We start from the raw sequence: 26,162 nt of genomic DNA on the forward strand, positions 1-26,162 counted from the left end.
GGGAGGGCTCACACCAACCCAGAGTGTTTAAACAGAGCTTCTTACTCAAGGCACACGTGTCATGTAACCCTGGGAGTCGTGGTGGGTGGGAGGTGGGCATGGGGCCAGGGAGCAGGCCCTGCCAAGCCCGTCCTCCATGCCAAAAGGCCTTTGTCACCTTTGATCTCAAGGCTTCTGGAGGGCTAGGGGACTGGAAAGTGCTGAGAGCAGCCACCGACCTCCCTCCCACGTATCTCCACGGAGCTGTTGAAATAGATTCTTCATCCATGTAGGGCTCTGAGGTTTACAAAAGCTTTTCACAAGTTTTGGCTTGTTGGAGTTTTTTGGGCAGCCCCATTTTACAGAAGAAAACTGAGGCTGGGCCCAGTGACAGGGTTTGCCCAAGGCCACACAGCAATTTAGAGGCAGAGGCCAGACTTGAAAGCAGGGCCTTGAGTCCCAATTAGATTCTCTTCTCATAGAGGAGGCTCAGAGATGTGCAGTGACTTGCCCTAACTCACATAGCAGGAAGGAGCAGAGGCCTTGAGGGGAGCCAAAGCCCTGAATTCAAACCATGAGCCTTTTCCACTACACCAGGTTGCTACCCTGCGTGCGAGTGGTCCTTCACAGTAGGCCTGAGGAAGGTGTCATACACAGGTGACCAAAGACAGGACCAGATGAGCAGAAGTGATCCGGGGCACAAGAGGAAGACTTCCTGGAGGAGGTGATCCAGAGCTAAGACCTCAGGGAATTAGCCAGTGAAGCAGTGGGAAAGGGTGATGCAGGCAGGCAGTTGTGGAGGTGTGAAACCGTGCAGTTGTGCAATGAGGAACCACAAGCAATTTGATGTTATCAGGGCATAATGCAGGGAGCTGAAGAGGTCTCTGGGGCCTTGTAAGGCAGGCCCAGGAGTGGGGATTTTAACTTGAGGGCAATGGGGAACCACCAAAGATTTTAAGTAGTGTGAGACATGATTACTGTGCCCCAAATGGAAGTCACTGGTAGCGGCAGGCCCAGAACTCCCAGCCTGGAGCTGTGCAGAGACAGGAGACATTCTGGCAAAGCTGGGAGGGGGCCTAGCTTGCCTTATATGTCTTCTCTGCCCTGACTCTACAGCTGCAGGAGAGCTGCCTCTATGGGCAGCCGGCTCTGGGTCCTGGCCTACCGAGCATCAGAGTTCTCTGAGTGTTGGACAGGGCTGGGGTTGTGAAAGGTAAGGGCGCACAGGGACACCTCGGCAGACCTTCCTCCTTTAGCAGGGGCTGCCTGGGTGTGCTGGGCCTGGTGTCTGAGTCAGGCCTCCCTGGGACCTGACCTTTGCCTGGCCTGACCCAGGTGGCCTCCATGGCTCTGTTACTGGGCTATGGCCACTGCCACTACCACTGACAAAGCTGTTGGTCCAACAGGGAGCCAGCCTATAATCCCCCAGCAGTCTGGGCTGCAAGGGCACCTAAGGCCAGGCTGAGTCCCATTCCCAAAGGAACTCAGCCATCTGATGGCTCCACCGGTCAGCAGGAGTGGACACAGGACGTGGCTCAGCATGGGGGAGGTGGCCACATGTCCTCTCTCTCTCTCTCTGTCAGAGTGCCAGTGGACATAAGGCCCTCTAAGGGCACATAAGATTGCATAGGCCTGTGGGCCACAGACTGGGGTCTGTGCTCAAAATCTGGTGGGCAGCTGTCCGGAGCCTCCAACAGACCCCACGATTGGCAACAGGGGAAACTTAATTTTTTTTTAATTAAAAAAAAAAAAAACAGTTCTCCCCCATAGAGGGCCTAGAAGTAGTGATGCACCAGTAGCCATAAGCACATCTAGCTCCCAGATCTTGGTTTTTAAACACCACCCTCTAATAAAAGGAACCAAGGCTCCTTAGAGAAAAGACTGATTCCAGGGCTGCGGCAGGGAAAACGCAAGATGAGTCTGGAACATCTTGTAGTGCTGGAGAATAAGGAAATGCTCAAAAAACAAACAGATGGGGGGATATCAGAACAGGAGCCAACTTGAAAGAGATCCCAATCGCCAAAGCTAGACCAGGATGAGCAATGGAATAAATAACATAATTGGATTGTAATCTGAAGTATAAATATCCATGAGTCCATGCAGATATAATGACTGAAGAAATAAATAAATGGGGGAGACTAGACAAGTCTTCCTTACAGAAGAATTCCAAATAATTCATTGTAGGTTTTCCCCCTCCAGCAGGTGAAGTTTAATTCCCCACTTTTTTTTTAATTGAAATACAGTTGGTTTACAATGTTGTATTAATTTCTGGTATACAGCACAATGATTCAGTTATACATATATTATATATATTCCTTTTCATATTCTTTTTTATTATAGACTATAACAAGGTATTGAATATAGTTCCCTGTGCTATACAATAGGACCTTGTTGTTTATCTATTTTATATATAATAGTTAGTATCTGCAAACCCAAACTCCTAATTTATTTCCCCACCGCTTTGAGGGTGGACTGGACCTAGTGAAACCTTCCAAAGAAGGGAAGTATAAAAAGGGTTTAAAAAAAAAAAAGGGAAACATTTTTAACAGTAGAGAAACCTGGCAAACACTACTGTAACCAAGTTCACATCATCGGTGAAAAAATAAACAAACCCAGGGCAACAGGAATATGTTGCTTTAATTTGACCAGGTGTCAGTGAACACTTAACACAAGAGTTGCCGGGTGCCACTCACTGTTCCAAGGGCTTTGCCCATATTTACTCATTTAATCCTTCCAACAACCCTTCCAGGTGGGTACCATTGTTATCCCATTTTACAGAGCTGGACCCTGAGGCACGGGGAGGTTAAGTAACTTGTCAGAGCCACTGGCTCATGCAGAGGTGACAGGAGTTGGGCCCAGGCAGTCTGGGGCTTGATAAAATGGTTTTCCATTTGCCGCCTTCAACTACCAAGACAGGACATTCTCCTCTCTCTGCTTTGATGGACACCTCCCTAGATATGGTTTGAGAACACTGGTTCTGGGGAAACTGAGGCCAGATAACCTGCGCAAGTTCTCCAAATGCCACAGCAGCCCACAACCCAGGCATCCAGGTTGGAGTCGGGAGGGGAGAGGACGAACATGGCTTGCTTCTTCCTCCTGCTCTGTGCCAGGCTGGGTGCTGGGGCCGCAGAAAGGAAGATCTCTGCCCTCATGGAGCCCTTGGTCAGGTGGAAGCAGCAGGGGCAACACAGCGAGACCCAGGCCAAGAAGGAGAGGAGCTGGGTCACAGAGGAGCCAGAGTAGGGCACTTGACCCAGCCTGGAAGGGTCAGGCAGCTTCCAGGAGGAAGAGGAGCCATCCAAGTTGAGACCAAGGTCAAGTGGGAGTCCACCAGGTGAGGGGGAGAGAAAGGTCCCCAGAGGAGCCTGTCTCTGCCCTCCACACTCTGTGAAGAGGGTCTGAGTCTCCCCCATCTGGCCAGGACAAACCCTGCTGTGGCTCCAATGCCACCCTAGCCTCTGGCTGTCATGTCATGAGCAGCCCTGTGATGCCAGCTCTGCTCTCTTTCCAACCCCAAGCAGAACTTCCTTCTCTGGCCTCAGTCATCCCAGCTAGGAAGTGGGCCTGCAGCCCGCTGCCCGCCCTAGGCTCTGAGCGGCAGAGGCCATGGCAGCCCTTTGATACACCCAGCAGAGCCCTAAAGGAGGCGAAGGCAGTAATTATGAGGATGCTGGGTGGGGACCTGCCGTCTTTTCCCAGTCTGGATGGCAAGTTAAAACAGTGTCACCAGGCACCAGCCTTGGGTTTTCTAATTAATTTGCAAATCCTAGAGGGATGGGCAAGCTCCCTGCCCCTCCTGCCCTTCCTCCTCACCCCTACCCCCAACCTCGAGCTGTGGCCCAGGGCTGAGGATAGGGCCTGGCACACAGCGGATGCTGCTAGAACAGAGGATGGGTGCGTGTGATGCATAAAGTGCTTGTGTTCTCAGCTCTGGCCCTCTGTGTCTTCACCCACGCTGTGTCTTGTACCTCGACTGCTCTCTCCCCACAACAGTGTCCAGCACCCAGTAGGCCCTCAATAAGTATTTATTCAATGAAAAAATGAATGAAGGGGAGAGGGGCCAGGGTTTTGGGACCTGGCAGCCCAGTGGAACCAAACGGAGCTAGATTATTCAATATCCCAAAACACGGATTGTGTGGGGAAGACACGCTGTGCAGATAGCCCAGCTACCGCTGGCTGGCCAGGACCATGCAGCCAGTAAAGGAGGAGGAACTGAACATTTCTGAACACCTACTATGTGCCAGTCAGCATGCCAAGCCCAAGACCCGCAGTGTCTTATTAAAGGATCACAGTGATTCTGCAAGGCATGGATTAATCCCCATCTTACAGATGGGGACACTGAGGCTCAGTGCGGTTATGGTCTCAGACCAAGATCTCACAGCTAGGAGGTGACAGGGAGGAGTATGAGACAAGGGCCATGCCATCCCACTGGCTGCTGCTGAGTGACATCTGGGGGCTTGGGGGGTTCCTAGGAAGCAGGGCAGCAGGAAGACCCTTGGACTGGAAGAGGAAGAAAGGGGCTCTGCTGGGCACCTCCTGATAGCCTTGCTGGGGTCCCTGGGCATGTCCCTCAGGTGGCTGGGTCTCAGTTTGCCCATTGGCAATGTGGAAGGCTAGAGGAAGTCCATCCAGGCTGGGATGAGGGCTCCTGCCACCCCCCCAGATTGCCCCCTGCCATCCCTGGCACCCTCTCCCCAGGCAGCTCCAGGCAGCGGGCCCCACTCCAGCCCCTGGGGTTTGGCTTTCTAATGCAAACCTTGTCAGCTAGTCTCTGTCTGCAGAACCAGACCTGGGTTTCTGGGAAGCTGCGGCTGTGCTCCCCCTGCCCAGGGCCCCATTTCAGCAGCCTCATCACATTCCCCAGTGGCCTCGGCAGCCTGGACAGACGGATGCTGTTTCCACTCTGGTCTGGCAGCCAGGCAGCTGCGTGACTGGGTCTCCTGCTGGATGGAGGGGGTCTTCCCCCAGGGGCCAGGCCTCGGGGCCAGGCAGGCCAATCCAGACCAACCCCAGCATCTGGGCGCAGAGAGTCACACTGCAAAGCGCCAGGATGCATCTACCAGGCCTTTTCCCCTAAATTCTGCACCCCTCCCATTGCTCCTTGCAGACTCCCAGCCTGCCCTCAGTTCTCCATCTGAGCCCTCCCCACTCCCCACACAGATTCCCCTCCCTTATTTGTGCTTGTGGAAATTGCACTCACTTTTCCAAGTCCCACTCAAAATTCTCCATCCTCCAAGAGACCTCCAGAACCACTCCTGCTACCAACTGATTTGGGAAAAATCAGCCCCATTCTCCCATGCCCCCATTTTAGCACAGGGACCGCAGTGGGGCTGGAATTACACTCAGAGGTGTGTCCCTCTGGCCCTGACTCACTCTTCTGAGCAGCCCCAGTTCCTTTCTTCATATCACTTTCTTCAAGAACTCCATGAACTGTATCTGTTTTTATCCACCCAGTGGGTGGGACAGACTGCATACCCCATTTGCCTAGGACCCGGTTTAGGTCAATTGTCCTGTATAATTAGTAACAGTGCCCCCTTTCAACTCTCCATCCCTATTTGGATACTAACGTATTTGGTCCCTACTGTGGGGTATACAGAAGGAAAAGACTTGTCCAAAGCCCAGCAGCTAGCAAATGGCAGAGTCCGGATCAGAACCCAGCACCTTGCCCCAGAGCCCCGCTCACCACTGATGGGTTTCTGAGTGAACAAGCCTAGGCCTTCTCCAGGAACTCTTCCCTACACCTTTGGCACAACCCACCAGCTTCCTTTGACCTTTCAAATTCAGGAGAATCCCCCATCAACCAACTTAAAGTCACCCTTGCACTTTTGACTTTGCAGCTACAGGTTCACATGATGAGATCATTATGTCATTGACCCCACTTCCTGCCCCGCAGCCAGTTAAATGAAGGCAAGGACAGGTCTGTTTTGTGGCTCCTGGATCCCCAGACCTGACTCCTCCTGGGGGCTTCCCCCATATATTTGATGAAGGAATCGATGAATGGTGTGTGGCACCACGGAAAGGGTGTGGAGAGATAGAACCCAGGTGGTGCCCTCACAGACCCCCCCCATCCCTGTCTGCCCCAGGGACAGACATTCATGGAAACATGGAGAATACTCAGAGGATAAATTCTGTGCTATGACAGCGTGGGGGCTGCAGGATCCAAAGAAAGAGCAACTTGCTCCATCGGGGGTGGGTCAGGGAAGGCTTCCTGGAGGAGGTGGTTTCTGAGCTGACTTGAAGGATGAAGTGGCAGAGGATGAATGAGGGTGTTCAGCTTGGAAGCTGAAGGCAGGCCAGTGTGGCTGCAGCCTTGAGGGCAGCCAGGAGGGTAAAGGCTGCAGGGGTGGGCGGGGTCTGAACTGAGAGGGTCTTGTTGCCCTGCTAAGGATTTAATTTTGATTCCAAGGCTAGGCCCCAAGGAGCAGCTCAGTGGTTCTTAATTGGGGATGGGGGAGGGAGACAGGCAAGAAAATTTCAACTTGCACTTTTTTTCAAAACTGTGCTATTCTCTTATAAAAAAAATCATCTAAGTGTTGACCCCCCAGAAAAGAAAAGTCGACTTTTCGCCTGCCATTTTTTATATCAGAGCCTGCCTGGCCCTGAAGGGCCTGTTCTTCAGAACAGGATTGAGTCACTGAGGATGCAGGTGTCGTGGCCCCGCCCCCACCACTCCATCCCCAGCCATCTGTCTAGGAAGTTCCATTGTGGTGGCCTCTGACATCACAGTGGGGGGCAGCGTGATGTCACAGGGCCCCTTTGTGGCCATGGAGGGGGAGGTGCCCCCCCATCAGAGGCCAGCTCCTCGCCGCCCCCCCACCCCGCCCAATCCTATTAAGCATCGGCTGGGGACAAAGGAAGGCGCTTTGTATTTTAACCCTGTCTGAAGTGAGTCACAGGCTGCAGAGGGAGGGGACATCAAGAGCTTGCACATTCCAGAGCCTGCCACCTCCCCTAGCTGGGCCTCCAGGTCAGGCTGAAGGCCTTGCTGCCACCACTAGTCACTGTCCCCAAGCCCTCAGCCCTCCTTACAGGGCTCCCAGCAAGTAGGACAACAGAGATAAAGAGATTCCCACCGCATGTCACCCTCAGATCGAGGGCCAGGGCCTGTGAGGAGGCTGTAAGCAGAAACTCCTCCTGGATCCCTGATGTGACATTCAGCCTTGAGAGCAGGAAGGGAGGCCCCACGGGCTCCAGGGGACCCTGGGCAGGGACAAGGAGGCAGAGTCAGCTGGAGTTAGAAGGCAAACATCCCTGAAAGACCCAGCAGGGTGGGAGGTTGGGCAGGGGGAGCAGCCTGAGTGCACAGATAGGGGACTGAGCCGTAGAGAGGAACAGGACTTGTCACCCAGCAGCATCAATGAACATTTGTTGAACACCTACTGAGAACCATACTGGTCTGTGCTGTGGGTTGATCATCTGATCCTTGAAACCCTGGAAGGTGGTGGCTAGCACCAACCTCGGATCTGGCTACTTTGGACTGGGACTCAGCCAGGGACGCCTAGCCTGGGGACGGCTGGGCAGCCCCCTCCTCCCAGGTGTCCCTGAGGGAGGAGGGGGGCAGGACTCCCTGAGGCTCAAGCTCTGGGGTTGGGGGCTGGATTTGCAGTTCCTCCTCTGCCACTAATTTGCAGGCCCTCCACTCACTGAGACTCCACTTACTCCTCCGTAAAGTGGGACTAACAGTGACCGTCTCCCATGGCTGTCATGGGGGCTGGACGAGACAGTACGAGTGCCAGGATCACTGCCCCCAATCATTACCCAACCCCTCACCGCACCCCCAGCTGGAGGTGCGGGTGGGGACTCTCCTAGTCCTGGTACCTCCAGCCTCACCTCCATCCTTGGGCTTCAACCCCCAGCCAAGCCCCACCCCCTTCCAGGCTGGCATCTGCACCCTTTGAAGGACTTGTCTGGGCCCTGAGCTGGGAGAGGGGTGCAGCTGACCAGGGACACCTAGGTGGGGGCAGGCAGTGGCTCTAGGAGGGGCCTTGGCACCCCCACCGCCTCCCGAGTGGGTTACTCCATCCTTGGCAGAGTGCCCCGGCATGCAAGGAGGCCAGGGGTAGCTCAGTTTCTGACAACAAAGTCCTCTTTCTCCCTGGCTTGAGGAATGCCGGGCACCCCCGCCCGCCCGCCCCCCCCCCCGCCCCATCCATATCTATTACCCAGACCCAGTGTTCAGCCCAGGGGGCCCAGGCTGGGCCCTGGCTCTGCCCTTTATGGCGTGGGAGTGCCACCGCTGCAGTCTCCCCTTCCCACCATTGCTCACCCGCGCACACACCCACCCGCCCCCCGGCAGCCCAGTCCTCAGGTGGGAGCCCTGAGTCCGAGGCTATCTGGGGCAGCGGTGTCTGCAGCAGGCTGGGAGGGAAGAGACCCACAGAGTGTGAGTGCCCCGCCTCACCTTGCTGTTCCTGTCTTTGCACTTGATGAAGTTTTTAAAAATATCCTAACTTGGCAAAGCAAAAAGGCACAGCCTCACCTACGCCCGCCCCGATTTTTTGAATTGTATTGGCATGTGAAGTCTCAGCGTCTGAGCCTCTGATTCTGTTCAAGCCCCTCATTTTTACCAAGGAGGATACAGAGGCCCCGGATGGGTGAGAGGTTTGCTTACGGTCACAGAGCTTGCTGGGGTGGGGGCTAGGGGAGGCTACATGCACACTCTGGTGGGATCTCACTCCGAGCTTAGCTGGGGACAGGGAGGAGAACTGGCCTCCCTGGTGATGGTTGCACCCTTTATACAGATGAGAACACGGAGGCTTGGAGAGGAGGAGTGGCCTGAGGGTACCCAACATGGAGCAGAGCAAGGATTTGCACTTCAGCCTGGGGCCTCGTGGATGGGAGGGATCGTCAGAGGTGTGAACCCCCAGATCCCCTCCTTGGCCACCGCAGACGCCAGTGTAGCCCCAGACCTCAGCGAGGGCAGGCGCAACTGGGAGGCGGGAGGAGGGTGTTCAGGCCCAGGCTGCTGGCCTGGTCTTGACCCTTGGGCGGGGATCTGTCCCTCCTGCCACAGCCCTGGCCAGATTCTGCCCAGACGCCTCAGGAATGTGGGGGGAGGGGGACTCAGGGACGATGGGGCCTAGGGTCCAAGGGTGGACAGTGGACAGAACAAAGAAGCCACGTGTCTGGGCTCTCCCTGCACCCCCAGGCTGAACCACAGCTGGGAGGGGGGCCTCCCCGAGGGCGGCACAGGCGCGTGTCCCTGAGTGCTGTGTGACCCTTGGTATGCAGCTGCCCATCTCTGGTTTCCTGGGCTGCAAAATGGACTGCAGGAGCAGGGAATTTAAGGCTGAAGGTCTGAGGCTGGGACTTCTGGCAGAGAGAAGTGGGGGGCCAGCCCTGCAGTGGGCTCCTCTCCCTGCCTCCTGCCGCAGCCTCAGGAATCGCCTTAATTATAGCATCAGCCTCGCTGTGCTTCCTGCCATAAACCCAGGAATCTAAATTAGAAGGCAAGAGGCTGGCTCCCCCTTCCCTCCGACCCCCCAAGTCTGCCGGGAAGTTCTCCTGGAGACAGGCCGCCAATGGGGGGCTAACTACAGAGGCGCCCAGGCAGATGGGCGACTGTCCCCAGAATCCTCGTGCCTGTCTCTGCACGCTGTGTGCCCGCTGCGTGCCAGGCACGGGGCTAAATTAGCTCATTTGATCCTCCCAACAGTAATGCAAGACTGATGTCAAGTTCCTTCTTATAGAGGAGGAAATTGAGGCATGAGCCCGGGGTCACCCAGGGTGTTGGAGGCTGAGTCAGCTGGACCCAGTTCTCCAGCTCCCAGGCCAGGACTGGCCCCTTCACAGAAGGCAGAGAGGAGGATGGGGGACAGTGGAGATGGCTAAGTCCATCCTGGGGAGTGGAGGATGGGGTCTCTGATCCATAAACCTACCCCCACCCTCCACAGCCCCAGGGGAACTTGGGAGGGGGGTTGATGGGAGGGGGTTGAGGGGCTGCTGTGCAGAGACGGGGCAGGGTGCGGGCCAGATGTGGTGAGTGTGGATTGCTCTGACCTGGCCAGCTAGACCAGGGCTGGGGCTGGGGCCTTTCAGATTCAAAGTGAGACCCAGCCAGAGCCCACTGTGCATGCATATGTGCACATGGTTTGTGTTTGTGTGTGCAGTGAGTGTGTGTGTGCAAGCATGTGGTGGGGAAGTGAGGTCATCTGGGCAGAAGGGAGCTGAGCTTGTCCAAACCACTGGAGCCACTGGGGGAGAGAGAGACAGACATTGGAGGGGGAGGTGGTGGAGGGGGGGGGGAAGGAGCTGAGGGAGGGAAAGAGACCAAGGCAGAGAGAAGAGAAACAGGGAAGGACAGAGACACAGCTGGAGGATGAGGTGGGGTGGAAGGCAGGCAGACAGGAGGATGGAGGGTGTTGGGATGGTGGTGGGGAGACAAGAGGTGCCCAGAGAGAGGGAGCCAGGGAGCAGAGATGGGGGAGGGGTGGAGCACCTCTGGAGGGAAGAGGGATGCATTCTAGGTGGCTTCCCACCCATGGCCCGATGAGGTAGGACCCCTTATGTCTGCTTTTGTTCTAGTCAGTGGGTTTGAGATCACCCATCCCTAAGGCAATATTTTGAGGACCTGTTACCTGTGCATCCCAGGGCTGTGGCCTACCTAAGGGGGCAAGAGCTCAGGTGCTGGAGAGGCAAGGGGTGGTCCCAGAGCATGCCCCGAGAGCAAGGTGGACAAAAAGGGGAAGCTGGGAGGGACAAGAGGGGCACTTCTCCGAGGTTATCAAGGAGGCTGGTGCAGAGCTGGGCGGGGACCAGGCATCCACCTGTCACCAGCCACATCCCAGTCGCTCTTTGACTCTTCCATCATGAAATGCCCTTAAGTGGCTTATGAGATGCCATGGGCCCAGCAGCCTGGCTGACTCACCTCTCACCATGCTCTCCATAACCCAGTGGTTCTCAACCACGGTGATTTTGCCCCTAAGGGACATCTGATAATGTCTGGAGACATTTTTGTTTATCACAGTTTGGGAGGGACTGGGCTGCTGGTGTTTAGTGGTAGACGCCAGGGAGGCTGCTAACTATCCTACAGGACAACCCCTGCAACAAAGGATTGTCCAGCATATTCATCCCCTTCTGTTCCCAGGTGGGCCAAGTTAGTTCCTGCCTCAGGGCCTTTGCAGGTGCTGTTGCCCTGTCTGGAATTTACTTTCCCCAGATCATCACACAGCTGCTGCCTCCTCATCCTTTCAGTATCTGCTCAAACATCCCCTCCTTAGAGTGGTTTTCCCTGACACCCTGACACCCTCCCATACTCTGTCATAAACCTCTGATTAGTTCCCTCCCAGCACTTATTCCCAAATCATGAAGGCTTGTTTATTTACTCAAATCCTTATTTATAGTTGTCTACCTTCTGCTTGGCCGTGAGGTCCATGAAGGCTGGGGACTTTGGCTCTCAGCAGTACCCAGACACTGAGTACTGGGTGATGAGATTGAGAGTTCACTTAGAACAGCCAGGGGCTGTTTTAAGAACTTTGCTTAGAACACTTTGCATATATTAACTCAGTCCTATGAGGTAGGCCCATTTCACAGAAGGGGAAACCTAGGTTCAAGTGAAGTGACTTGCCCAAAGTGACACAGCTAGCCAACGCCTGAGCTGGGATTTGAACCCAGGCAGGCTGGCATCAGAGCTCATGCCCTTAATGGCGCCACATTACAGCCTCTCTGCAAATGTGAGTTGAGTTGATGTGTGACCTAGTCACTAGGATGCATTTCCCAGCAATCCGGGCCCCCATCTTTCTCTCCTCCAACTGTCCCCTTGCTCCCCACCCCAGGTCTGTGGTGCTGCGGTCAGTGGAGCTGAGTCTTCTGAAAAGGAAGAGGTCAGGGTGCTCTGTATCTCCACTCCAAGTCAGCAGGGCAGATACCTACAGTGAGGAGACTTGGGGACCTAGACCTGGGGGCGCCACGCCATCGGGATCCCCCACCACTGTCACCACACTAGGGCCACATCCACTGCCCTGAGTCACTGTTGACTCTCCCAGGCACTCCTCGGTGCTAGAGAGGAAGCGTCCCCCTTCCTTGTGCCTCCCTGACTGGGCAGGGTGAGCTGAGCACAGGCTGAGTCTGAGGGCTGTGCTGAGCCCCACACTGGGGCCCTCCCTCCCCCACCTGGCAGCCTACAACCAAGAGGGGAAGTCACAGCAGCGAAAGGAGGATGCTGTGGGTGCCCTGGCCTATTGAGGACCGGGAGAGGAACTCAGAAGTCTGCCCAGATTGCTGGCAGGAGGCCCGTCCCGGTCCAGAGCCCACTGATCATCTCTCTTTCTATATCACTGCGCTCTGTCTGCCAGGCACTGGTACCTCTCAACCTACCCAGCAGCTGCATGGTCATGTTCCAGTTTCCCTAAAACTTCTTTCCCTGGTCCTGTCTACTCTCCCAACATCTGTGGTGGCAATCAAATGACAGTCTGGGCCTGGGATCTGCCAGGGAATGCCTTAATTCTCATTCATTCATTCATCCATTCGTGTACTCTTTCATTGTGTGCTGGTTAGAGCATGGATGTTAACTCCAAATGGCTTCACCACTTACTAGCTGTGTGATCTTAGGAAAGTCCTATCATCTCTCCGAGCCCCCAGTTTTGCAATAGTAAAAAAGGGGGAAGATCCACAGGGGGTTTTGAGGTTTCACTGCGATGAGGCACAGAGTGCTGAGCATGGTGCTCAGCTTGTGGTAAGTGTTTCATCCTCAGAAGCTGTTCTTTTTTCACAAAAAATTCCTTTGCAAAAACTTTCCTACGGCCTCTAGGGACACACAGACTCCTGACAGCAACCCTCAACCCAGGTAAGACCTGATTCTGAAGGCATCCTGAAGGAAACCAGGCAGGAGCCCTGGGTTCTAGTCCTGGCTTTATCATTGTGTTGCTGTGTGACCTTGGTGAGTCATCGCTCCTGTCTGGGCTTCAGGCTCCTGGGTTGAACAATAACCGGTTGGTTTGGATGACCTTGGGCAAGTGACCTCTCTCCATTTCAGTTCTCATCTGTAAAGTAGAACAGTAACAGTACCTTCCTACAAGAATGCTGAGAGGAATAAATGAATTGATACATGTAAAGTGCTTAGAACAACTCTGATACATAGTGAATGCTCCACAGACCTTAGACATTATGATCTGCTAACATTATCTCTGAGGATCTTTTCTAAAATTGAGATATAATTTACATACCATAAAATTCACCCTTTCAAAACATACAATTTAGTCACTTTGTGTATATTCACAAGATTGTGCAACCATCAACATTATCTAATTCCAGAACATTTTCATCACCCTAAAATGAAATCTTGTACCTGTCAGTCATTCCCCATTGTCTCCCATCCTCCACCCTGGCAAACACTAACCTATTTTCTTATTTTTATTTTTTAATTAGAAGTTATTTTGGGGGGAGGAGGTAATTAGGTTTGTTTGTTTGTTTAATTGAGGCACTGGGGATTGAACCCAGGACCTCATGCATGCTAAACATGCACTCTACCACTGAGCTGTATCTTCCCCACTATTTAAAAAATATTTTAAATTGAAGTGTAGTTGATGTACAGCATTATGTTACAGGTGTACAATATAGTGATTCACAATTTTTAAATATTATACTCCATTTATAGTTATTATAAAATATTGGCTGTATTCCCTGTGTTGTACAATATATCCTTGTAGTTTATTTTATACCTAATTTTTTGTACCTCTTAATCACTTTACCCCTACCGTGCCCCTCCCCTCTTCCCTCTCCCTGCTGGTAACCACTAGTTTGTTCTCTATATCTGTGAGTCTGTTTCTTTTTTGTTATATTCACTAGTTGTATTTTTTTAGATTCCACATGTAAGCGATATCATGCAATATTTGTGTTTCTCTGTCTGACTTGTTTCACTTAGCATAATGACTTCCAAGTCCATCCATGTTGTTGCAAATGGAAAATTTTCATTGTTTTTTATGGCTGAGTAGTATTCCATTGTGTGTGGAATACTACTTCTTTATCCATTCCTCTGTTGTGGACACAGATTGCTTCCATTATCTTGGCTATTATAAATAATGCTGCTATGAACACTGGGGTGCAGGTATCTTTTCAAATTAGTGTTTTGGGGTTTTTTTTTTTTGGGATAGATACCCAGGAGTGAAATTGCTGGATCATATGGTAGTTCCAGTTTTAGTCTTTTGGGAAACCTCCAAACTGTTTTCCACAGTGGCTGCACCAATTTACTTTGCCACCAGTAGTGTCCACATCCTTGCCAACACTTGTTATTTGTGTTCTTTTTGATGATGGCCATTCTGACAGGTGTGAAGTAATATCTCATTGTGTTTTGATTTGCATTTCCCTGACGATTAGTGATGTTGAGCATCTTTTCATGAGTCTGTTGGCCATCTGCACTTCCTCTTTGGAAAAATGTCTATTTCTGTCTTCTGCTCATTTTTGAATGAGGCTTTTTGTTTTTTTGATGTTGAGTTGTATATATATTTTGGATATTAACCCCTTAATGGTCATATCACTTGCAAATATTTTCCCTCATTTCGTAGGTTCTCTTTTTGTTTTGTTGATGGTTTCCTTTGCTGTGCAAAAGCTTTTAAATTTAATTAGGTCCCATTTGTTTATTTTTGCTTTTATTTCCTTTGCTTTAGGACACAGATCCAAAAAAATGTTGCTATGATTTATGTGTCACTAATCTACTTTCTATCTCTATGACTTTGCCTATTCTGGACATTTCATATAAATGGAATATGCAGTTTTGGATCTGGCTTCTTTCACTTAGCATAATGTTTTCAAGGTTCATTCAGGATGTATCAGCACTTCGTTCCTTTTCATGGCTGAATAATATTCCATGGTATGAATATATATATATATATGTATATGTGTATATATATATATATATATATATATATACACCATATTTATTGATGGACATCTGGGAGATTTCCATTTTTGACTATTATGAATAATGCTGTTATAAACATTCAAGTAGAAGTTTTGTGTAAACATGTTTTTCATTCTCTTGGAAATCTCTATTGGAATAAAATTGGTAGATCATGTTTAGCTTTCTCAGGAACTGCCAAACTATTTTCCAATGTGGTTGCACTAGTTTACATTCCTACCATCAATGTGTGAGGATTCCGCCACACCCTTGCCAACACTTGTTAATGTCTGTCTTTTTTATTGTAACCATCTTAGTGGGTGTGAATGGTATCTCCCTGTGGGTTTGACTTGCATTTTCCTAGTGACTAATGACATTGAACATCTTTTCATGTACTTATTGGCCTTTCATATGCCTCCTCTGGAGAAATATCTATTCAAATCCCTTGTTCAGTTTTTAATTGGGTTGTTTGTCATTTTTACTGTTGAGTTGTAAGAGCTCTTAATATATTTAAAATACTAGGCCCTTATCAGACATCTGAATTGCAAATATTTTTTCCATTCTGTGAGTTGCCTTTTCACTTTCTTGATGGTGTCCTTTGAGGCATAAAAGTTTTAAATTTTTCTTTTTTTTTCCTTTTCTTTTTTAGGGGTGTGATAGTTAGGTTTACTTATTTATTCATTTTTGGAGGAGGTACTGGGGATTGAATCCAGGACCTTGTGTGTGCTAAGCATACGCTCTACCACTTGAGCTACACCCACCCAACAGAAGTTTTAAATTTTCATGAAGTCCAACTTATCTATTTTTTCTTTGCTTATGCTGAGATGTCATATCTAAGAAATCATTGCCAAATCTAAGGTCACAAAGATTTATACCTGCTTTCTTCTAAAAGTTTTATAATTTTAGTACTTAGATTTAGGACTTTGAACCATTTTGAGTTAATGGTAGATGTGATATGTGGCATGAAATAGAGGTCCAGCTCCATTCTGTGGCATGTGAAAATCCAGTTGTCCCAGACTTATTTGTTGAAAAGATAATTTCCCCATTGCGTTTTCTTGTCAAAAATCAATTGTCCATATTGTATGGGTTTATTTCTGGACTTCTGGTTCTATCCCATTGGTCTATATGTCTGTCTTTGTGCCAGTAATGTATAGTTTTGATAGCTGTGGCTTTGTAGTAAGCTTTGAAATTGGGAAGTGTGAGTCTTCTAAATTTGTTCTTTTTCAAGATTGTTTTGGCTATTCTGGGTCCCTTGGATTTCCAAATGAATTCTAGAGTGGGCTTGTCCATGAGGATCTTTGAACCTGTGACTTTAAAGCCATAATTTTTAATAATTCCAATATCTGAAGTTATTGTGCTCTATTTTTATTGTTTTTTTAAAAAACTTATTAGAATATAATTGACATATAACATTGTATAAGTTTAAGTTGTACAACATGTTGGTTTGATACATTTATATATTGCAATACGGTTACCACTTTAGTATTAGCTAACACCTCTAGCATGTTACATAATTATTATTTCTGTTGTCTTCTGTTTGTGCTGATTCTTGCTCATGGTGTGTTGTTTCCTTATGTGCCTAGTGATCTTTGACTGTGTTCTGCTCACTGTATTTGACAATTATTTGTGAAAATAACATGAGGTTTAAAATGACGACACCTCCCTCCAGACAATTTTTTGTTTATTTCTACCAAGCACCTGGAGATACTACTAATCCAAGGCCACTGTAATTCAAGTTCAAGTCTTGAGTTTCATGAGTCACCCAGGCGGCCGGGCTCAAGGCTTGGTTTTCCACTGGGTCACTCTTATTCTGAGGATATCTCTGCTTAAAGAAGACTTGAGGTATCAGGCGCCCCATCTTGGACAAAAGTCTAGGTTTACCTTTTATTCTTCCTCCTTCCCTGGCTCCCTTGAGGCCCTCAAAACCACAGCTCAGTTTCAAAGTTGTTTCTTCCAGATTGGCAAATGCCTTCGGGGCAAATGTGATCTCCACACTGGGCTTTCCTCTCTGGATTTTTGCCTTCTCCTAGATTCTCACTAGAGAATTCTTCAATACCTTGTTCATTGTGTGATGGTCTTAAGAAGGTGGTCTTTTTGAATTGGATCTAGGGACTTCAGTTATCTTCAGCAGGAGGGCTGGTCCAAATTAGGTATCCCACCAGTACTGGAGGCAGAAGCCCCTGCAAATCCATAATTTCCCACTGGTGTTTCCTTACCCTTGCCCAGGCTGTGCCCAAAATATACCCCCTCTCTACTCATCTCAGGCACTCTTAATCTCAAAGCCCTACTCAGAATTTTGCCACTAGAGGCTCTCCTCATTCAGGGTCCCTTGCTCTCAGCCCTGCTCCTAAGAATCCCCCTCTCCACCACTGTATTTACTCGAGGAGTGTACTAAACAGTTGGTTGCAATTCAGTGGGATCAAGGTTGGGAGGAGGAAGCAGGAGTCTCAGGGTACACTGCAAGGAGACCCAAGCAGGGGAGGCTTCCAAGAGGAAGCAATATTTAAGCTGAGACTTGAAGGATGTGTAGCAATTATCCAGCAAACGAAAGTAGGGGAGGGAATGGCGTTCCAGGCAGAGTGAAGATCACCTGTAAAGGTGCAGCGTGGAGCTGGTGAATCAGAACGGAGTGCGAGGGAGGAGGGGACCGATGGGTAAAGCGGGGAAGTGGGTCCAGCACCCCCACTGGCTTTTTGGATTCTCCTTTTCCCTCTTCCCCTCCCAAAGACAGGGCTCCGAGGTGTAGAAGACCCCATATTTGAGGGAAAGCAAATTCCCTTGACCTTCTGCATAAAGCGATTCCTTTCAGGAAAGGTCACCGTCCTTGGCTCGCCTCAATCCCTCAGCTCCGGCCTCCTTCCTCTCGTCCTGCCTGGGGCAGAATGGAGAATGGCACATCCCCTTGTCACAAGAGAAGCAGGATGTAGAGCTGAATGCAGCTACAGAAGCTGTCTTCCTCAACTGCCCCTGCCAGACAGTCCTCCATGCAGGCCCCGAGGCCCTTCCTGCAGCACCTCCGGCTCCGTCCTCACTGTCCTGTTTGGCTTGGATGTGGTCCCTGATCTCAGGGACCTGGAGGGACAGGGGTGACAGGGTGCAGAGGCCAAGCCCTGAGCCTTCAGGAACAGTCTCATGTAATATGGCTCTCTATTCAGCCAGGATTCTAGTGACTGGGGACATAGAGAACCCCCTAGCCCTTCAGCTGCCCCCAGGTCACTGAAGCATCAAGCCTGGAAGGGAAGGTTGGTTAACCCTTAGGAGACCAGGGGTTGAAAAAGGGAGTCCAGAAGACTTCTGTCCTGACCCCTGAAGGGTTATAGCAGGGAGTAGGGTGAGTGGTCCTAACTGGGGAGGAGTCCCTTCCGTATTTACTCCACGCAGCCCAACCCCCGCTATTGTCCAGATGAATAAACTGAGGCTCAGGTCACTTGGCAAATGAGAGGCAGAGGCGAGAGCTGAACCCAGGTCTCCTGACTCCCGGCCACTGTTCATTCCTTCTCTGGTCCCCCCAGTGCAGATGCCTAATGCCCTACCATGGTGGCTGTGGGGCAGGGAGGGTGGGTTTCAAGGCTCCCATTTGGGCTGTGGTGGATGGGACAGCAGGCGCTGCAGGAGTCAACCAAGGAGTTAACTGTTGTCCAGCCCAGGAACCTGACACTCGGCCTCCTGGGAACAGATGGAGATTACAGGCTCCTCTACCGCCTTTCAGGCTTCATCAGAGGCTGACACGTTCCTGGCCCCGAGGCTCCAGGGCCATCAACAAAATGGGCTGAACAAAACATGTCTTGTGCAGTTCTTCTAAGACTGTGTCAATGCCTTCCAGCCGAAGACCACCAAACGCACCTGATCAAAGCTGGGTTTGCTGCTCGTTGCAACGAGAGGGAGAACACACACCTCAGGAAACCACGGGGGCGGATCGGGGAGAGGGAGTCAGGCAGGTCTTGGGAGTGGATCTGGGCTGGTGTTAGGAGCCTCAGGGAGGGCTGAAGGGAGTGGAGTTTTGCTCTGGGTTGGACGCGTCAGGAAGCGAGGGTGCTTCTGTGATTGGGTATCTTGATCATTTTAATCTGGGAGGGAAGTGGGATGAATTGAAGCTCAAGCTGTGATTGGCAAAGAAGCAGCTGTCACTTGTTTAGCCAGGCTAGAGGGACGTTTGGTCATTTTTGTGGTTTGGACCATGTTCATTTTTTTGTCTGTGTTCATACATGATTGTCGAGTGGTCTTGGTTTTTGTCTTGGTCCATCACGGTCACTGAGGGGCCTTGTCTGATGCTGGTGATCTGTGAAATTGCTTATGTCTAACAGGAGCGCACGGCTGCCTAGCTGGGAGGGCTGGGCCAGCTCCCAGCTGTCAGAGGCTGCTCTTCTCTTTCTCAGCGTGAAAAGAAACAGCACGGAGCCCTGAAAAGCCCCATGGCCCCATCACACGTGGGGCCCGCGATGGGTAAATGTCAGCCATGACTTGTCTGTGGGACCCAAGGCTGCAGAGGAAGTTCAGTTGAGACAGGGAAGACAAGAGCCTTTGGAGACAGACCTGAGTTCAAACTGTGCTTCTGTTCACACTCTTGGACAGGTTACCTCCCTCTTCCTTGCAATTGCATCCACTCAACAAACATTTAGCTAATGTCTATTGTATGCCAGGAATGGGGACCTTGGGCAAGAGCCTTAAATCTCTGGGACTCAGTTTATCCCTCTAGAAAATGGAAATAAGATTGGTGCCTAAGACACACCAGTGCCTCTCTCCCAGGGTTGCTGTGAGGTTCAATGGAAAACTGTGTGAAGCGTCCCAAGCATAGTCTGGCACGGGCCATCCGGATTTCCAAGGGATCCCTACCTCCCTGACCACCCCTTTCTTGTGGGCCCTGTATCAGTGGGGAAGCAGGAGGGGCCCACTCCAGGTCCAGCCTGCTTTGGCCAGTGAGTCCCAGGGACCTAAGACACCGGCTATTCCCGATACAGGTCTGGGACTACATGAGGCAGGAGGAGGTCCTGGCCCCCCTGGCCTGCTCTTTCAGCTGCTCCCGGGGGCTGGACCATGTGACACTGCGCAGTGGCTGCAGGTCTTGGAAGTGCCCTGAAGGTAGCTGAGCCCCCAGTTCTGCCCAGGTACCAACTCCACCACCGGGGCCGGGATGTTGCCTGTTCTTTGGCCCAAGTCTGACCATTTGTACACATTGGGGGTGCCCTCTTGGCACTGACGTTCTGTGGTTCCCCAGCCTCCTCCAGAGCAGTGGTGGTTCCTGGGGCCTGGGGAGGCAGAGAGGGTGCCAGGGCTATGGGGGTGGCAGAGGGCATGCACCGTCCTGCCTTCTCCAGGCGCAGAGGACGGGAGTGGTGACAGAGGAGGGCATGAGGCCAGCACAGAAGGAAGCTTGTGTACCTGCCGGAGGTAGTGGGGGGGGGCCCATTACATGGGCTTGAGTGGTATGGCAGGTGGGGGCTCTCAGCTGAAGGCTGGGTATGTAGAGGTGTGGGGGCAGGACTCTGATAACAGAGGGGTGCACATTCATGTGTGCGTGTGTGATGCCCCAACCTGGGTGGGTGGGTCTCAGAAACAGCCCAGATTTAGGATTTAAACTAGCCTAGGTCAATTTCCAGGTGCGCGACCTTCTGGCTCTGTGACCTTGGCCAGATCACTTGCCTTCTCTGAACCTCATTCATTCACTCCACAAATATAACTTGGGCTCTTGCTGTGTGACACGCATCGGGGAGTCAGGGGTCAAAGAAGGCAGAGTCCACCCCTCATGCAACTGCTGGTCTCACCTTCGTTTCCCCATCTTTGAAGTGGGGGTGGCAACGCCCGTCTCCTAGGTAGTGTCTGTAAAAGGGCATCGGTTCTAAGTGCTCTGTGGAGACTTGTTCTCTTCCTCCTGGAAAACTTGGAGCTGTACCCCTCCTTCCAAGGGACACAGCTCTCAGATGGTGAGAATGGGGAGCCAAGGGGACCCCCCTCAGGGCATGACCCAGCTCCCAGATGGCCCTTGTACTGCTCTGTTGGCGTGGGCCCTGGGAGTAAGTGGCAAAGGCATTTGGGGTGGGGTGGATGGGATGGGGGTTCAGCATTCCAAGAACCCTGGCGCCTGCCTTCCCAGCACCAGCTAAGAGAAAATGTGGGGTGGGGGTGGGTCTGGAGGACAAAGATTCTCTGTGGGCCCCCTTCCGTCACCTCACACATACACCCAATGTGGGCACAGGTGTGGGATGGAAACTCCTCCAACAAGTTAGGACACCCTCTCTTCCCTGGGCAGGGCTCACGGGGAGGGGGTTGGCGAAAGGGCAGAGGAGGTGGCTGCCAGCTTCCCACTGGGCTGCTGTTTACACGCAAGTGATGAGCTGGCTCTTGGCTTCACTGCTCTGCTCACCTGGCCAGGTGTGCCAGAAGAAGCTGGCTGGCTCCTGCCTGGCTCCGATCAGCACTCAGTGCTTGCTGGATTTGGGTGTCAGAAGGGACAGACAGCCAGATGAGGCTGACTCTGGACCTTTGCTTAGAACTAGATTTCCCTCTCTGCCTGACTTCTCTCCTGGGCCCATGGCAACTCCTCTGAGTCTGAGGAACTGCCGTTTGTCTTGTGGGGAGAGGCTGACAGTGCTTCAGGGCATCCCTGGTCCAGAAAGGAAAATGACCCGGGGAAGGGGTCGGTGACCTCTCTTCCACACCAGTGGATTGGGGGTGCATCTCTATAAGGGTGGCAGCCAATCACCACCAGAAGAAGAAGCAGACTGTAGCCAAAGTGGGAAAGATTCAAGTGAGACCCAAGAGAGTCAGTATAGCCCAAGGAGGGATGCTGGAGTCAGCCAAGGAGGCTTATGGGGCTGCTGACCACTCACAGGGCCTGCCTTTGGCCGTAGTGGGGAGACAGGCCAGGAGAGATGGAAGAGGGGTTGGGGAGTCAGGTCCCGTCTCCTGACACCAAGTAAAGGGCAGGTGGATCCCGCCCCAGACTCACCCAGCCAGTCGTTCCCTCCCACATTGCCAGCATCACCATGGAGAGAACCAGGCTTAGGAGTTCTTTCATTAGAATTGCAGGACAAATCTCTTTAACCTCTCTGAGCCTCAGTTTTCCTCTTCCATAGGATGGGCAGAGTGCATCTGCCTCTCAGGGCCCATGTGAGGCCACACTATGTCACGCCAGCAGCCAGATGTGCCAGGCAATTGGTACCTACCATGCAGGGTCCAATTGATTCCTTCCATCGACCCTCTGAGGCAAGTATCATTACAGCCCCATCTTACAGAGGAGGAAACTGGGGCTTGGAGAGTCCAAGGAAGACACGTGGTAAGTTGGGAGATGATAGGAGTCCTGTGGGGGCCCCTGTTCCCTCTCAGAGTGTGAAGAAAGAGGCACAGCCTCAGACTGTGGCCTGAATGTGCAGCCACTTACAGAAAGAGAGGAGGCCGGCAGCTCGGTTTTGCAGCTGTCCCCACCGCAGGGGATTTCTTGTCATCCAGACAGTGTTTCCTTCCAGTCACCCTCCCAAGTTTCATTTCCTTCAGCAAAGGGTCCCAGCCGCACAGCTGGCTCCCCTAATGACATTGCTTGGTGTCCAGGCCCCACAGCTAAGATTCTGCCCAACATCCACCCCCAGCGAATGCAGCCACCTCTTGGCTCCTCAGACCTGTTCCTCTGCTGTCCAGGCCTGAGCCCTGCCTCCCATTCTGTCCATGTTCCCTGCTTCCTTGTGCCCCGTTGCCTGGCCCTAGGCATCCTCCGCCTGGTGCATTGTGCTGGGGTGTCCAGAGAGAAAGGCAGTGGGGTCTTCTGTTCTGACCCAGTTCCAACCTCGCTTTTGTTTTATGTGCAAAGAACAAGGTGCAGGGGACTTAACCCACCATGGATATGTGGCCACGTGTTGCATCACTGGAGGAGGAGCTGGGAGTGGACCTCAGAAAGTGCCTGCACTCTCAATCTCATTCACTTGGCCCCCATTAAACTCCCCTCCCTCCTTTTCCAGCCCCCACCACTGCTGCTCAAGCTGTGGCCTCCCAGCCTCCAGTCTGGTCCTTCCCACAGCCTCCTCTGACCACCACCCACCCCTGATCTGAATCCTTCAATGGCTCCACTTTGCTTCCTTATAAAGTGCTGGCTGCTGGGTCTGGCATCCAGTGCCCTCCCTGAGGTGACCAGCCATGCCATGAACACCTGGGCCTATGGGGCCTTCTCCTCACTGCTTTCCTGGCCCTGAGTCAGCCTGTGTCTAGTGGTTAGGGACACAATGGTCCCGCATGACTTGTCAGGAGAACTGAGGCCCAGAAAATCCCATGCTGGGTGACCCTCCCCTTCATGCCCCTCTCATCCCTATAAACCAGAGATGACAAGCAGGTGGGTGGCAGGTGGGTGGCCTGTGCAAATCACTCTCAGGTGCCACAGGCGACCGTGGGCCCAGTTGCCCACTCATGTGCCCGCGCCTCCCCCAGGGAGCTGCTCTTCCCGCTGCCCCTGGTCGGTTGGTTCATTGCAGGCAGATTTGGGGCATAAGGCCATGAGGCTGCCTTCCAGCACTGTCCAGGGTAAAGCTGCAGCTCAGTCCACATCTCCCTCTCCAGGCAGGGAGGTCTCCACCCTGGTGCCCACCCCACTGGCCCTGCCCAGGCCGCCCCTAGCAGGTTGTTTTCCAGTGCTGGGCCTGGCTCAGCCTCCCAGGCCTGCTGGTCACGTAGCCAAACTCGTTCCTCCTCTCCACTCCCGAGGCTGCTGAGCACAGTGGTTTCCTGCTGGGGAGAGCACAATGGAGCCTGCCCCAGGGGAACCACCCTGGGGAGGCGCCGGCCCAGCCATCTCTGAGCGCTGTGTGACCCGGGACAGGGCCCACGCCCTCTCTGAGCTTTGGTTTCCCTGGTGAGAAGTGAGGGGGTGAGACAAGGTCATGAGAGGCCACTCTCCAATCATCATAACAGCAAACTTTCCTTGAGCACTAAGTGCATGCTAGGTGCAGTATCCCCAAATCCTCACAGCCACCCCAGAAGGTTGGGGAAGAGCGAGGTTAACTCATTTGGCCACAGTGGAATCTCCCTTTGAGGTCCAGCACCCCACAGCCTCTTCCCATCTCCTGCCCGGAGACCTGCTCCCCATCCCCGCCTCCATCCTTCAGCTCCTGTGTCTTCCCCTCCTCCTCCCAGGAGGCATCCAGCCTGGGATGGGGTTGAGAATGAGAGGAAGTGTTGGTCCAAATTAGATCAGAGGACCCTTGGCCCAAGGTGATCCCTGTCTGCGGGTCCCAGTTGGTGGTCAGGCAGAGGGTTAGGGAGATGTGGGGAGAGGAACAGATAATGGGGGCAAGGAGAGGTAGAAGGGAGAGAGACTAAGAGCTGAAGATGGACTGCAGGCTGGCCAGGGAGAGAGCTAGCCAGTTTCGGACCAAGAATCATGTGACAAGTCCCCAGCCAGGGTGTTTCTGAGGCTGGGAGCCTGAGATCTTGCAGAGTTTGCTCCCGCCTCCCCGCCTGTCTTCCCCTCCACCACATCACTGCCCTCAGCCTAGACAACCTCTTATTCATCTCTAGATTTGGACCAGGTTCTCTAAGCCAAAGCCTGGGGCCCATGGCCTGACCATGAACCAGAACTTCTCAGTCGTGTGGAGAGGGGAAGTGCATTCATTCTGTGCAGTGACCATTCCCACGACGTACCCCAGAGCCCCACACCATCCCACCGCAGCCTGACGCCGCCATGGATCAGGGTCTGCACAAATGTGTTTCTGGGAAAGCAGGGTCCCCAGGCAGGGTCCTCCTCAGAGTAGTGCAGAGGTTTCTGGATGATAATCAGCGAGAGAGCAGAGACAGCTTTCATTGAAAGGGCACTGTGGCTCCCCTGGGGGCAGAGGAAGTGACTACTGTCTCCCTCTCCTCAGGTTCGGGCCACACCCCCGATGCCTGCTCCGACCTGGCTCTCCAGGATTAGGACAGATTTTGCCCCTGGGCAGCCATGACCCTCACCCTGACCCCTACCAGACCTGGAAGTGTCACAGTGGCTTTACTCTGAAGCTCAAAGAGACCAGCCTCAGACAAAGCCCCCGTGACCCATCCTCACCTCCTGCTGCCCATCTTCACCTGCTGACGTTGAGAGCGCTGCCTCCTACGCTCTCGTAGGCAGATGGGATATGGAATCCTGGCATTTGCCTCTCGATCCTCAGTTTCCTCATCTGAACAATGGTCCTCAAAATAACCTCCACTTCCTAGGCTGGTGATGCGGACCAAAAGGACAATGTGTGCAAAAACCTTCACTTAGTGAAATGAAGCATCCTAAGAATTTTTATTTTTAATTGGATTTGTTTGCCGTCCCTCTGCCTCTCTTCCCCACCTCCTCCTCTCCTGCACTTTTGAATTTCTTACTTCCATGGTTGCTACCCCCTCAGCCTCCAAGCCTGCTGGAAGAGTCCCCCATTCTCAGACAGGCCCTGCCCCAGAGCTACTTCCCCCCACCCCATCCCAGCCCCCTCCCCAGACTGGCTTCTATCTTTCCCAGCAGGCCCGCTGGGCCTCCTCCATCAGATCCCCCAGGACTTGGGGTCATCAGAAGATTAGAGGATCAGGACCTGGGTGGCAGGGCTGGGGGAGGGGCAGCAGGGCTCTGGAATCTGCATGTTTGACCACTTCCCCGTGGATTCTGATGCCCACTGTCCTACCTGCTGGAACAGGAACATCACATACCTCAGGTAAGTCCTGGGGGCCCTTCTGTCAGCCACACCCTGACCTGGTTACTGCCCCCCACCCCTTCACTGGGAAAAATACTTTCCCAGAGTGTCAGTTTCTCCCCCCACAACCCCACCCGCTCCTTGAGCTGGGAAAGCAGGAGCGGGCAGGGCAGGGCTGGGCAGGGCTGGGCAGCGCTGGGCAGGGCTGTGGAGAACAGCTGGGTTGTATTTGTTTTGGGGGTTTTCCTTTTTGGCTGGGTTTCTAAACAAAGGGCCTGGGTGATGGTGGGAACCGAGCCAGACCCAGCCCCTCATGGGACTGGGGGATTACAATAGAAGGTGACACAAGGGAGCATTTACATTTCTCCCAGAGCCACAGAAGGGGAGACTGAGACTCAGAGAGGCCCAAGGATGTGTCCAAGGGCACACAGCTGAGCAGGGGGCTGGAAGGGAGTGGCTGGGCAGGCAGTCTTGTTTGGGGCTCCACTGGGGGCTCGGCTACACTTTCCTCCTCCAAACTCCCTCCCTTACCTCACTGCACCCCTCTTCCCCAATTTTGTGCTCCCCTTCCCCAAGTTTCTCAGTGTCTCTCTCCCCTTCTCCTCTTTCTTCTCCAGGCGACCCCATCCTCAGCCCTGCCCTCCTCACTGTCCTTCTGAGGCTTCCACTGCCCATATCCGAACTGTCCAGTTCACGTCACAATAGCAACATTTAAGGGACTTGCA

The 26,162-nt window shown here is 52.5% G+C and overlaps 1 long non-coding RNA gene across 1 annotated transcript; it reads left to right on the plus strand.

The window, feature by feature from the left end:
• Positions 1-6,804: 6,804 nt before the first annotated feature.
• Positions 6,805-25,058, plus strand: LOC140700973 (uncharacterized). Its single transcript, XR_012079740.1, has 4 exons — positions 6,805-6,864; positions 8,721-8,832; positions 21,886-22,085; positions 24,655-25,058. It is a non-coding gene; the product is annotated as an uncharacterized lncRNA (long non-coding RNA).
• The last annotated feature ends 1,104 nt before the right edge of the window (positions 25,059-26,162 follow it).

The sequence above is a fragment of the Vicugna pacos genome, chromosome 13 (assembly GCF_048564905.1).
Source record: "Vicugna pacos chromosome 13, VicPac4, whole genome shotgun sequence".
NCBI lineage: Eukaryota > Metazoa > Chordata > Mammalia > Artiodactyla > Camelidae > Vicugna > Vicugna pacos.